The sequence below is a fragment of the Solanum dulcamara genome, chromosome 12 (assembly GCF_947179165.1).
Source record: "Solanum dulcamara chromosome 12, daSolDulc1.2, whole genome shotgun sequence".
Lineage (NCBI taxonomy): Eukaryota > Viridiplantae > Streptophyta > Magnoliopsida > Solanales > Solanaceae > Solanum > Solanum dulcamara.
Genome location: NC_077248.1, coordinates 59,745,639 through 59,760,238, shown reverse-complemented (window position 1 = coordinate 59,760,238; position 14,600 = coordinate 59,745,639). Strand labels below are relative to the sequence as shown.

Below are 14,600 nucleotides of genomic sequence, written 5' to 3'. Positions count from 1 at the left end.
ATATGAAGGTTTTTTTTCCTTTCAAAAAAGAGGTCAAATGACATTTCAGACACAATGGGAGCTGAAAGTGATGCACTTACCGAAGCGAGGATATATTCTTGTCAACTTGCTCCTCTCGACACCAATCCCCCGGAAATTTCCTAGGGAAACATCATGCCCTGTAATCAAGAAACAGAAGAATGAATATTACACGAACATCTCAGGGTAGTTTATAGTATATGCACACCCTATAAATTATAGACCAAAAAGTACAAAGGACAAACCTTGATCATAGGCTGCAAATGCTGGGGAACCAACAACTCCGTTCGATACCCAACTGTAAATCATATAATCATGGAATAAATAATGATGCAGTTGACAATTCGAATTGATCACTGCAGCAGCTCTTAATGACACAATTGAATTTTGGACTGATCTTGACAGTATTTAAGCAAGAAAGGACAAATAAGAACTAAGAACGGAAAGACCACCAAGTCTCAATGCAAGACAGATTATATGGCATCGACAAATAGATGCCTCCTCATTTTTATGAAATTTTGAATACTATTCTTTGTGCTCTCAAAACACCTAGAATTCCTTACTTTCCAAATAGTCCACCATATACTAGCAGCGGAAAAGGTTGGCTTGGGAAAATTGGGGGGGGGGGGGTCTGAGTATTACGTGGGTGGGTGGAGCTGTGAAATAAGGTGATAGTTATTTTCCTCTCCAAAGATCTGACTTAAATAACATAATTTACAAAAATACAATCATGTGGGGGTTTGTTCTCTATGATCATCTCTTCACATGATAACAGCCACATCTCTGCCTTTTCCCTATCTTCCTCTTTGGACATATGAAACAGCAGTTGAGGTTGAAACCCCGATCACACCTTTGAAGAATTACACACAAAATTCCATCTACACCGGTCAATCAATAACAAAGACAGCTAACTGAAACTAAAAATTTGAAGCAAGAAAACTGAACTTGGATGGAGATATGCTAGCATTCCACAGCGTTTGAAGACTAAAGATGAAAAATGTTTTTGACTAAAATAACAAAAGAAGTCCAGAACTTTCAATTTTGTGGTCTAAAACCTCAAATAAATGTATGAGTGAAGACTAACAACAACTAACTTAATAACAAAGATGAGAATTGACCATATTAACAGATTCGATCATTAGTAAAGTCTTCTCCAAGTACCAAATCCGTGATAATTATAAGTTCAAAAACTCTCCTCCTCTTCTGGCTCAGGAACAACATTTAAATCAAACTTGAGATGCTCGGCCAGATAGCACTTCTTATTTCTTCTTTAACTTTCTCCACCTGCAACATAATTGCCAGCTTTTGCTCCTCCATGTGTTTCTCTAGAGGTATTTCAGAGGCGGGGTGTATAATCTTATACATTTCATATTCACTTTTTGTCTTTCTCGTTCAATGCTTGTAATTTTTTTCGGAGATCTTCCAATGCCTCAAAGTCATTTGATTTGCCCTAAGCATAATCACCATTGGCAATCCTCTAGTTTCACTTCGAAGAATTTATCAATTATTTTTTCTATACTTGTGGAACCCATAGAAACATGGTTTTCCACTTGGTGAAAAGAGCATAACACCAACATCCGCTCTAGCTCGAGTTACAAGCTTATATGGATTTTGAAATAGGATGTTTATTCTTTTTGAGAAACTAACAGTGCATGTTTTCTTAGAGTCAATCAACTTTATTTCAGATCTCTTGCTTACCCTTTCTAGTCCTGTTTTCTATTGCAAAAACAAATAATTAAAAAAGAAAATAAGATATTTTTGTTGAGAATCACTTAGACTTACTCAACAAAAAAATCTTATTTTCTTCTTTAATTATTTGCTTTTGCAAAGGAAAGCAGGACCAAAATGGATAAGCAAAAGACTGAAATGAAGTTGATTGAGTTTGAGAAAGCACACACTGTTAGCTTCTCGAAAAGAAAAAATACCCTGTTCCAACAGGCAGATAAGCTTGCGACTATGTCCGAAGCGGATGTTGGTGTTATGCTTTTTCCACCAAGTGGAAAACCATGTTCCTATGGTTCCACTAGTATAGAAGAAATAATTGAGAAATTTTCAAAGTGAAACTAGAGGATCGCCAACGTGATTATGCTAAGGGCAGATCAAATGGTTTTGAGACATTGAAAGATCTCAATAAAGAATTAAAACCATGGAAGGAGAAATTAAAAAAATGAATACTACTGTATAAAATTATGCACCCGATCTCAGAAATACCTCCAGATAAAAACATGGAGGAGCAGAAGCTGGCAACGAAGTTGCGATTGGAGAAAATTATAAAGAAACACGAAGTGCTATTCTGGCCGAGAATCTCGAGTTTGAATTAAATATGGTCATTGAGCCAGAAAAGAAGGAGAATTGATTGAACTCATAATTATCATGGAGTGGGTAATTGGAGTTTTCCAAATTGGCACTATGCTTGAAGAAGACTTAACCAACGCTTGAGTCTAATAATATGATCAATTCTTGTCTTTGTTATTAAGTCACTTGTTGTTAATCTTCAGTCATCCATTTATACGAACGAGGGTTTAGACCACAAAATAGAAGGTTAAGGAGTTCTTATGTAATTAAGTCAGTTTTTTCGTTTGTTTCATCTTTAATATTTAATGATGTTTTGTGTTGTCTAGAATCTAGATTAGGAAATTTATTGAAGCCATTTACTGAACTAGTGAAAAATGTGAAATTGATGGACCAAAGAGAACACTCGTGCACTCGTTATTGTTCTTTCATGGTTCCATCTCTAGGGAGATTGGTGCATTTACATTTTACGCCAGGCTAGCTCTCTGTGAGATGGTTGTATCTTTTGTAATATGAGTTTATAAAACATCAATTAATGATAATATTATTTTATGCAGATTAGAATGTGGAATAAAAATGTGCATTAGTATTGTAGATAGTAACTATTTAAAGACAAAAGTATTCTTTCAAAGTAATTAATTAATTAACGTATAACAATCTCTAAACTATGAATCACCGAATAACAATCCCTTCATTATTAATTTACCTCATAAACAATCCATGCTTTACAATCTCAGCATAAAAGATACCTCTACCACAGTGGACGTTGAGGTTGCAAATGTATGAAACTACTGGTTAGCCAAGTTGGCAAATTGTCAATTTGGACTGAATTTGGCCGATCAAAAAGGGTTGAATCAATAAATGAGTCATTGTCCAATAACCAAAAAATTTGTTAGACTAAGATGGGTGGGATAAAAATACGATAAACAATGGTTCATAACACAACCCGCCCAACTCTTACCATGATTTAATTTGTTTGTTTATTTTTTTTAAATCAAGCAAAAAGTTTCATTAATAAAACAAGGTCAACTTGTCGTATACGAGTTATACCAAAAAAGGAGGAACCTACAAACAATAATATAGGGGATCGTTTGATAGGGTGTATAAGACTAACGACAATTAACTTAACAACAAAGATGAGAATTGACCATATTGGACAACATTTAAATCACACTTGAGATGCTAGGCCAGAATAGCACTTCTTTTTCTTCTTTAGCTTTCTCCAACCGGCAACATAATTGCCGGCTTGCGTTCCTTCGTAGATCTCCGGATTTCACCCCTTCACACGAAATTCCACTCCTCCATGCGTTTCTCTGGAGGTATTTCAGAGGCAGGGTGTATAATCTTCTACATTTCGTATTCACTTTTTGTCTTTCTCGTTCAACGCTTGTAATTTTTTACGGAGATCTTCTAATGCCTCAGAGTCATTTGATTTGCCCTAAGCATAATCACCATTGGCAATCCTCTAGTTTCACTTCGAAGAATTTATCAATTATTTTTTCTATACTTGTGGAACCCATAGAAACATGGTTTTCCACTTGGTGAAAAGAGCATAACACCAACATCCGCTCTAGCTCGAGTTACAAGCTTATATGGATTTTGAAATAGGATGTTTATTCTTTTTGAGAAACTAACAGTGCATGTTTTCTTAGAGTCAATCAACTTTATTTCAGATCTCTTGCTTACCCTTTCTAGTCCTGTTTTCTATTGCAAAAACAAATAATTAAAAAAGAAAATAAGATATTTTTGTTGAGAATCACTTAGACTTACTCAACAAAAAAATCTTATTTTCTTCTTTAATTATTTGCTTTTGCAAAGGAAAGCAGGACCAAAATGGATAAGCAAAAGACTGAAATGAAGTTGATTGAGTTTGAGAAAGCACACACTGTTAGCTTCTCGAAAAGAAAAAATACCCTGTTCCAACAGGCAGATAAGCTTGCGACTATGTCCGAAGCGGATGTTAGTGTTATGCTTTTTCCACCAAGTGGAAAACCATGTTCCTATGGTTCCACTAGTATAGAAGAAATAATTGAGAAATTTTCAAAGTGAAACTAGAGGATCGCCAACGTGATTATGCTAAGGGCAGATCAAATGGCTTTGAGACATTGAAAGATCTCAATAAAGAATTAAAACCATGGAAGGAGAAATTAAAAAAATGAATACTACTGTATAAAATTATGCACCCGATCTCAGAAATACCTCCAGATAAAAACATGGAGGAGCAGAAGCTGGCAACGAAGTTGCGATTGGAGAAAATTATAAAGAAACACGAAGTGCTATTCTGGCCGAGAATCTCGAGTTTGAATTAAATATGGTCATTGAGCCAGAAAAGAAGGAGAATTGATTGAACTCATAATTATCATGGAGTGGGTAATTGGAGTTTTCCAAATTGGCACTATGCTTGAAGAAGACTTAACCAACGCTTGAGTCTAATAATATGATCAATTCTTGTCTTTGTTATTAAGTCACTTGTTGTTAATCTTCAGTCATCCATTTATACGAACGAGGGTTTAGACCACAAAATAGAAGGTTAAGGAGTTCTTATGTAATTAAGTCAGTTTTTTCGTTTGTTTCATCTTTAATATTTAATGATGTTTTGTGTTGTCTAGAATCTAGATTAGGAAATTTATTGAAGCCATTTACTGAACTAGTGAAAAATGTGAAATTGATGGACCAAAGAGAACACTCGTGCACTCGTTATTGTTCTTTCATGGTTCCATCTCTAGGGAGATTGGTGCATTTACATTTTACGCCAGGCTAGCTCTCTGTGAGATGGTTGTATCTTTTGTAATATGAGTTTATAAAACATCAATTAATGATAATATTATTTTATGCAGATTAGAATGTGGAATAAAAATGTGCATTAGTATTGTAGATAGTAACTATTTAAAGACAAAAGTATTCTTTCAAAGTAATTAATTAATTAACGTATAACAATCTCTAAACTATGAATCACCGAATAACAATCCCTTCATTATTAATTTACCTCATAAACAATCCATGCTTTACAATCTCAGCATAAAAGATACCTCTACCACAGTGGACGTTGAGGTTGCAAATGTATGAAACTACTGGTTAGCCAAGTTGGCAAATTGTCAATTTGGACTGAATTTGGCCGATCAAAAAGGGTTGAATCAATAAATGAGTCATTGTCCAATAACCAAAAAATTTGTTAGACTAAGATGGGTGGGATAAAAATACGATAAACAATGGTTCATAACACAACCCGCCCAACTCTTACCATGATTTAATTTGTTTGTTTATTTTTTTTAAATCAAGCAAAAAGTTTCATTAATAAAACAAGGTCAACTTGTCGTATACGAGTTATACCAAAAAAGGAGGAACCTACAAACAATAATATAGGGGATCGTTTGATAGGGTGTATAAGACTAACGACAATTAACTTAACAACAAAGATGAGAATTGACCATATTGGACAACATTTAAATCACACTTGAGATGCTAGGCCAGAATAGCACTTCTTTTTCTTCTTTAGCTTTCTCCAACCGGCAACATAATTGCCGGCTTGCGTTCCTTCGTAGATCTCCGGATTTCACCCCTTCACACGAAATTCCACTCCTCCATGCGTTTCTCTGGAGGTATTTCAGAGGCAGGGTGTATAATCTTCTACATTTCGTATTCACTTTTTGTCTTTCTCATTCAACGCTTGTAATTTTTTACGGAGATCTTCTAATGCCTCAGAGTCATTTGATTTGCCCTAAGCATAATCACCATTGGCAATCCTCTAGTTTCACTTCGAAGAATTTATCAATTATTTTTTCTATACTTGTGGAACCCATAGAAACATGGTTTTCCACTTGGTGAAAAGAGCATAACACCAACATCCGCTCTAGCTCGAGTTACAAGCTTATATGGATTTTGAAATAGGATGTTTATTCTTTTTGAGAAACTAACAGTGCATGTTTTCTTAGAGTCAATCAACTTTATTTCAGATCTCTTGCTTACCCTTTCTAGTCCTGTTTTCTATTGCAAAAACAAATAATTAAAAAAGAAAATAAGATATTTTTGTTGAGAATCACTTAGACTTACTCAACAAAAAAATCTTATTTTCTTCTTTAATTATTTGCTTTTGCAAAGGAAAGCAGGACCAAAATGGATAAGCAAAAGACTGAAATGAAGTTGATTGAGTTTGAGAAAGCACACACTGTTAGCTTCTCGAAAAGAAAAAATACCCTGTTCCAACAGGCAGATAAGCTTGCGACTATGTCCGAAGCGGATGTTGGTGTTATGCTTTTTCCACCAAGTGGAAAACCATGTTCCTATGGTTCCACTAGTATAGAAGAAATAATTGAGAAATTTTCAAAGTGAAACTAGAGGATCGCCAACGTGATTATGCTAAGGGCAGATCAAATGGCTTTGAGACATTGAAAGATCTCAATAAAGAATTAAAACCATGGAAGGAGAAATTAAAAAAATGAATACTACTGTATAAAATTATGCACCCGATCTCAGAAATACCTCCAGATAAAAACATGGAGGAGCAGAAGCTGGCAACGAAGTTGCGATTGGAGAAAATTATAAAGAAACACGAAGTGCTATTCTGGCCGAGAATCTCGAGTTTGAATTAAATATGGTCATTGAGCCAGAAAAGAAGGAGAATTGATTGAACTCATAATTATCATGGAGTGGGTAATTGGAGTTTTCCAAATTGGCACTATGCTTGAAGAAGACTTAACCAACGCTTGAGTCTAATAATATGATCAATTCTTGTCTTTGTTATTAAGTCACTTGTTGTTAATCTTCAGTCATCCATTTATACGAACGAGGGTTTAGACCACAAAATAGAAGGTTAAGGAGTTCTTATGTAATTAAGTCAGTTTTTTCGTTTGTTTCATCTTTAATATTTAATGATGTTTTGTGTTGTCTAGAATCTAGATTAGGAAATTTATTGAAGCCATTTACTGAACTAGTGAAAAATGTGAAATTGATGGACCAAAGAGAACACTCGTGCACTCGTTATTGTTCTTTCATGGTTCCATCTCTAGGGAGATTGGTGCATTTACATTTTACGCCAGGCTAGCTCTCTGTGAGATGGTTGTATCTTTTGTAATATGAGTTTATAAAACATCAATTAATGATAATATTATTTTATGCAGATTAGAATGTGGAATAAAAATGTGCATTAGTATTGTAGATAGTAACTATTTAAAGACAAAAGTATTCTTTCAAAGTAATTAATTAATTAACGTATAACAATCTCTAAACTATGAATCACCGAATAACAATCCCTTCATTATTAATTTACCTCATAAACAATCCATGCTTTACAATCTCAGCATAAAAGATACCTCTACCACAGTGGACGTTGAGGTTGCAAATGTATGAAACTACTGGTTAGCCAAGTTGGCAAATTGTCAATTTGGACTGAATTTGGCCGATCAAAAAGGGTTGAATCAATAAATGAGTCATTGTCCAATAACCAAAAAATTTGTTAGACTAAGATGGGTGGGATAAAAATACGATAAACAATGGTTCATAACACAACCCGCCCAACTCTTACCATGATTTAATTTGTTTGTTTATTTTTTTTAAATCAAGCAAAAAGTTTCATTAATAAAACAAGGTCAACTTGTCGTATACGAGTTATACCAAAAAAGGAGGAACCTACAAACAATAATATAGGGGATCGTTTGATAGGGTGTATAAGACTAACGACAATTAACTTAACAACAAAGATGAGAATTGACCATATTGGACAACATTTAAATCACACTTGAGATGCTAGGCCAGAATAGCACTTCTTTTTCTTCTTTAGCTTTCTCCAACCGGCAACATAATTGCCGGCATGCGTTCCTTCGTAGATCTCCGGATTTCACCCCTTCACACGAAATTCCACTCCTCCATGCGTTTCTCTGGAGGTATTTCAGAGGCAGGGTGTATAATCTTCTACATTTCGTATTCACTTTTTGTCTTTCTCGTTCAACGCTTGTAATTTTTTACGGAGATCTTCTAATGCCTCAGAGTCATTTGATTTGCCCTAAGCATAATCACCATTGGCAATCCTCTAGTTTCACTTCGAAGAATTTATCAATTATTTTTTCTATACTTGTGGAACCCATAGAAACATGGTTTTCCACTTGGTGAAAAGAGCATAACACCAACATCCGCTCTAGCTCGAGTTACAAGCTTATATGGATTTTGAAATAGGATGTTTATTCTTTTTGAGAAACTAACAGTGCATGTTTTCTTAGAGTCAATCAACTTTATTTCAGATCTCTTGCTTACCCTTTCTAGTCCTGTTTTCTATTGCAAAAACAAATAATTAAAAAAGAAAATAAGATATTTTTGTTGAGAATCACTTAGACTTACTCAACAAAAAAATCTTATTTTCTTCTTTAATTATTTGCTTTTGCAAAGGAAAGCAGGACCAAAATGGATAAGCAAAAGACTGAAATGAAGTTGATTGAGTTTGAGAAAGCACACACTGTTAGCTTCTCGAAAAGAAAAAATACCCTGTTCCAACAGGCAGATAAGCTTGCGACTATGTCCGAAGCGGATGTTGGTGTTATGCTTTTTCCACCAAGTGGAAAACCATGTTCCTATGGTTCCACTAGTATAGAAGAAATAATTGAGAAATTTTCAAAGTGAAACTAGAGGATCGCCAACGTGATTATGCTAAGGGCAGATCAAATGGCTTTGAGACATTGAAAGATCTCAATAAAGAATTAAAACCATGGAAGGAGAAATTAAAAAAATGAATACTACTGTATAAAATTATGCACCCGATCTCAGAAATACCTCCAGATAAAAACATGGAGGAGCAGAAGCTGGCAACGAAGTTGCGATTGGAGAAAATTATAAAGAAACACGAAGTGCTATTCTGGCCGAGAATCTCGAGTTTGAATTAAATATGGTCATTGAGCCAGAAAAGAAGGAGAATTGATTGAACTCATAATTATCATGGAGTGGGTAATTGGAGTTTTCCAAATTGGCACTATGCTTGAAGAAGACTTAACCAACGCTTGAGTCTAATAATATGATCAATTCTTGTCTTTGTTATTAAGTCACTTGTTGTTAATCTTCAGTCATCCATTTATACGAACGAGGGTTTAGACCACAAAATAGAAGGTTAAGGAGTTCTTATGTAATTAAGTCAGTTTTTTCGTTTGTTTCATCTTTAATATTTAATGATGTTTTGTGTTGTCTAGAATCTAGATTAGGAAATTTATTGAAGCCATTTACTGAACTAGTGAAAAATGTGAAATTGATGGACCAAAGAGAACACTCGTGCACTCGTTATTGTTCTTTCATGGTTCCATCTCTAGGGAGATTGGTGCATTTACATTTTACGCCAGGCTAGCTCTCTGTGAGATGGTTGTATCTTTTGTAATATGAGTTTATAAAACATCAATTAATGATAATATTATTTTATGCAGATTAGAATGTGGAATAAAAATGTGCATTAGTATTGTAGATAGTAACTATTTAAAGACAAAAGTATTCTTTCAAAGTAATTAATTAATTAACGTATAACAATCTCTAAACTATGAATCACCGAATAACAATCCCTTCATTATTAATTTACCTCATAAACAATCCATGCTTTACAATCTCAGCATAAAAGATACCTCTACCACAGTGGACGTTGAGGTTGCAAATGTATGAAACTACTGGTTAGCCAAGTTGGCAAATTGTCAATTTGGACTGAATTTGGCCGATCAAAAAGGGTTGAATCAATAAATGAGTCATTGTCCAATAACCAAAAAATTTGTTAGACTAAGATGGGTGGGATAAAAATACGATAAACAATGGTTCATAACACAACCCGCCCAACTCTTACCATGATTTAATTTGTTTGTTTATTTTTTTTAAATCAAGCAAAAAGTTTCATTAATAAAACAAGGTCAACTTGTCGTATACGAGTTATACCAAAAAAGGAGGAACCTACAAACAATAATATAGGGGATCGTTTGATAGGGTGTATAAGACTAACGACAATTAACTTAACAACAAAGATGAGAATTGACCATATTGGACAACATTTAAATCACACTTGAGATGCTAGGCCAGAATAGCACTTCTTTTTCTTCTTTAGCTTTCTCCAACCGGCAACATAATTGCCGGCTTGCGTTCCTTCGTAGATCTCCGGATTTCACCCCTTCACACGAAATTCCACTCCTCCATGCGTTTCTCTGGAGGTATTTCAGAGGCAGGGTGTATAATCTTCTACATTTCGTATTCACTTTTTGTCTTTCTCGTTCAACGCTTGTAATTTTTTACGGAGATCTTCTAATGCCTCAGAGTCATTTGATTTGCCCTAAGCATAATCACCATTGGCAATCCTCTAGTTTCACTTCGAAGAATTTATCAATTATTTTTTCTATACTTGTGGAACCCATAGAAACATGGTTTTCCACTTGGTGAAAAGAGCATAACACCAACATCCGCTCTAGCTCGAGTTACAAGCTTATATGGATTTTGAAATAGGATGTTTATTCTTTTTGAGAAACTAACAGTGCATGTTTTCTTAGAGTCAATCAACTTTATTTCAGATCTCTTGCTTACCCTTTCTAGTCCTGTTTTCTATTGCAAAAACAAATAATTAAAAAAGAAAATAAGATATTTTTGTTGAGAATCACTTAGACTTACTCAACAAAAAAATCTTATTTTCTTCTTTAATTATTTGCTTTTGCAAAGGAAAGCAGGACCAAAATGGATAAGCAAAAGACTGAAATGAAGTTGATTGAGTTTGAGAAAGCACACACTGTTAGCTTCTCGAAAAGAAAAAATACCCTGTTCCAACAGGCAGATAAGCTTGCGACTATGTCCGAAGCGGATGTTGGTGTTATGCTTTTTCCACCAAGTGGAAAACCATGTTCCTATGGTTCCACTAGTATAGAAGAAATAATTGAGAAATTTTCAAAGTGAAACTAGAGGATCGCCAACGTGATTATGCTAAGGGCAGATCAAATGGCTTTGAGACATTGAAAGATCTCAATAAAGAATTAAAACCATGGAAGGAGAAATTAAAAAAATGAATACTACTGTATAAAATTATGCACCCGATCTCAGAAATACCTCCAGATAAAAACATGGAGGAGCAGAAGCTGGCAACGAAGTTGCGATTGGAGAAAATTATAAAGAAACACGAAGTGCTATTCTGGCCGAGAATCTCGAGTTTGAATTAAATATGGTCATTGAGCCAGAAAAGAAGGAGAATTGATTGAACTCATAATTATCATGGAGTGGGTAATTGGAGTTTTCCAAATTGGCACTATGCTTGAAGAAGACTTAACCAACGCTTGAGTCTAATAATATGATCAATTCTTGTCTTTGTTATTAAGTCACTTGTTGTTAATCTTCAGTCATCCATTTATACGAACGAGGGTTTAGACCACAAAATAGAAGGTTAAGGAGTTCTTATGTAATTAAGTCAGTTTTTTCGTTTGTTTCATCTTTAATATTTAATGATGTTTTGTGTTGTCTAGAATCTAGATTAGGAAATTTATTGAAGCCATTTACTGAACTAGTGAAAAATGTGAAATTGATGGACCAAAGAGAACACTCGTGCACTCGTTATTGTTCTTTCATGGTTCCATCTCTAGGGAGATTGGTGCATTTACATTTTACGCCAGGCTAGCTCTCTGTGAGATGGTTGTATCTTTTGTAATATGAGTTTATAAAACATCAATTAATGATAATATTATTTTATGCAGATTAGAATGTGGAATAAAAATGTGCATTAGTATTGTAGATAGTAACTATTTAAAGACAAAAGTATTCTTTCAAAGTAATTAATTAATTAACGTATAACAATCTCTAAACTATGAATCACCGAATAACAATCCCTTCATTATTAATTTACCTCATAAACAATCCATGCTTTACAATCTCAGCATAAAAGATACCTCTACCACAGTGGACGTTGAGGTTGCAAATGTATGAAACTACTGGTTAGCCAAGTTGGCAAATTGTCAATTTGGACTGAATTTGGCCGATCAAAAAGGGTTGAATCAATAAATGAGTCATTGTCCAATAACCAAAAAATTTGTTAGACTAAGATGGGTGGGATAAAAATACGATAAACAATGGTTCATAACACAACCCGCCCAACTCTTACCATGATTTAATTTGTTTGTTTATTTTTTTTAAATCAAGCAAAAAGTTTCATTAATAAAACAAGGTCAACTTGTCGTATACGAGTTATACCAAAAAAGGAGGAACCTACAAACAATAATATAGGGGATCGTTTGATAGGGTGTATAAGACTAACGACAATTAACTTAACAACAAAGATGAGAATTGACCATATTGGACAACATTTAAATCACACTTGAGATGCTAGGCCAGAATAGCACTTCTTTTTCTTCTTTAGCTTTCTCCAACCGGCAACATAATTGCCGGCTTGCGTTCCTTCGTAGATCTCCGGATTTCACCCCTTCACACGAAATTCCACTCCTCCATGCGTTTCTCTGGAGGTATTTCAGAGGCAGGGTGTATAATCTTCTACATTTCGTATTCACTTTTTGTCTTTCTCGTTCAACGCTTGTAATTTTTTACGGAGATCTTCTAATGCCTCAGAGTCATTTGATTTGCCCTAAGCATAATCACCATTGGCAATCCTCTAGTTTCACTTCGAAGAATTTATCAATTATTTTTTCTATACTTGTGGAACCCATAGAAACATGGTTTTCCACTTGGTGAAAAGAGCATAACACCAACATCCGCTCTAGCTCGAGTTACAAGCTTATATGGATTTTGAAATAGGATGTTTATTCTTTTTGAGAAACTAACAGTGCATGTTTTCTTAGAGTCAATCAACTTTATTTCAGATCTCTTGCTTACCCTTTCTAGTCCTGTTTTCTATTGCAAAAACAAATAATTAAAAAAGAAAATAAGATATTTTTGTTGAGAATCACTTAGACTTACTCAACAAAAAAATCTTATTTTCTTCTTTAATTATTTGCTTTTGCAAAGGAAAGCAGGACCAAAATGGATAAGCAAAAGACTGAAATGAAGTTGATTGAGTTTGAGAAAGCACACACTGTTAGCTTCTCGAAAAGAAAAAATACCCTGTTCCAACAGGCAGATAAGCTTGCGACTATGTCCGAAGCGGATGTTGGTGTTATGCTTTTTCCACCAAGTGGAAAACCATGTTCCTATGGTTCCACTAGTATAGAAGAAATAATTGAGAAATTTTCAAAGTGAAACTAGAGGATCGCCAACGTGATTATGCTAAGGGCAGATCAAATGGCTTTGAGACATTGAAAGATCTCAATAAAGAATTAAAACCATGGAAGGAGAAATTAAAAAAATGAATACTACTGTATAAAATTATGCACCCGATCTCAGAAATACCTCCAGATAAAAACATGGAGGAGCAGAAGCTAGCAACGAAGTTGCGATTGGAGAAAATTATAAAGAAACACGAAGTGCTATTCTGGCCGAGAATCTCGAGTTTGAATTAAATATGGTCATTGAGCCAGAAAAGAAGGAGAATTGATTGAACTCATAATTATCATGGAGTGGGTAATTGGAGTTTTCCAAATTGGCACTATGCTTGAAGAAGACTTAACCAACGCTTGAGTCTAATAATATGATCAATTCTTGTCTTTGTTATTAAGTCACTTGTTGTTAATCTTCAGTCATCCATTTATACGAACGAGGGTTTAGACCACAAAATAGAAGGTTAAGGAGTTCTTATGTAATTAAGTCAGTTTTTTCGTTTGTTTCATCTTTAATATTTAATGATGTTTTGTGTTGTCTAGAATCTAGATTAGGAAATTTATTGAAGCCATTTACTGAACTAGTGAAAAATGTGAAATTGATGGACCAAAGAGAACACTCGTGCACTCGTTATTGTTCTTTCATGGTTCCATCTCTAGGGAGATTGGTGCATTTACATTTTACGCCAGGCTAGCTCTCTGTGAGATGGTTGTATCTTTTGTAATATGAGTTTATAAAACATCAATTAATGATAATATTATTTTATGCAGATTAGAATGTGGAATAAAAATGTGCATTAGTATTGTAGATAGTAACTATTTAAAGACAAAAGTATTCTTTCAAAGTAATTAATTAATTAACGTATAACAATCTCTAAACTATGAATCACCGAATAACAATCCCTTCATTATTAATTTACCTCATAAACAATCCATGCTTTACAATCTCAGCATAAAAGATACCTCTACCACAGTGGACGTTGAGGTTGCAAATGTATGAAACTACTGGTTAGCCAAGTTGGCAAATTGTCAATTTGGACTGAATTTGGCCGATCAAAAAGGGTTGAATCAATAAATGAGTCATTGTCCAATAACCAAAAAATT

At 34.3% G+C, this 14,600-nt stretch overlaps 1 long non-coding RNA gene across 1 annotated transcript in view; it reads right to left on the bottom strand.

Annotated features, from left to right (window-relative positions):
* LOC129877534 (uncharacterized) overlaps positions 1 to 14,600 on the bottom strand; it is a 38,115-nt gene that overhangs the window by 1,216 nt on the left and 22,299 nt on the right. Inside the window, exons 3-4 of the long non-coding RNA XR_008763551.1 lie at positions 264 to 316; positions 81 to 158 (exon numbers count right to left, since the gene is read on the bottom strand). This is a non-coding gene — a long non-coding RNA (uncharacterized LOC129877534). The remainder of the gene's footprint in view (positions 1 to 80; positions 159 to 263; positions 317 to 14,600) is intronic.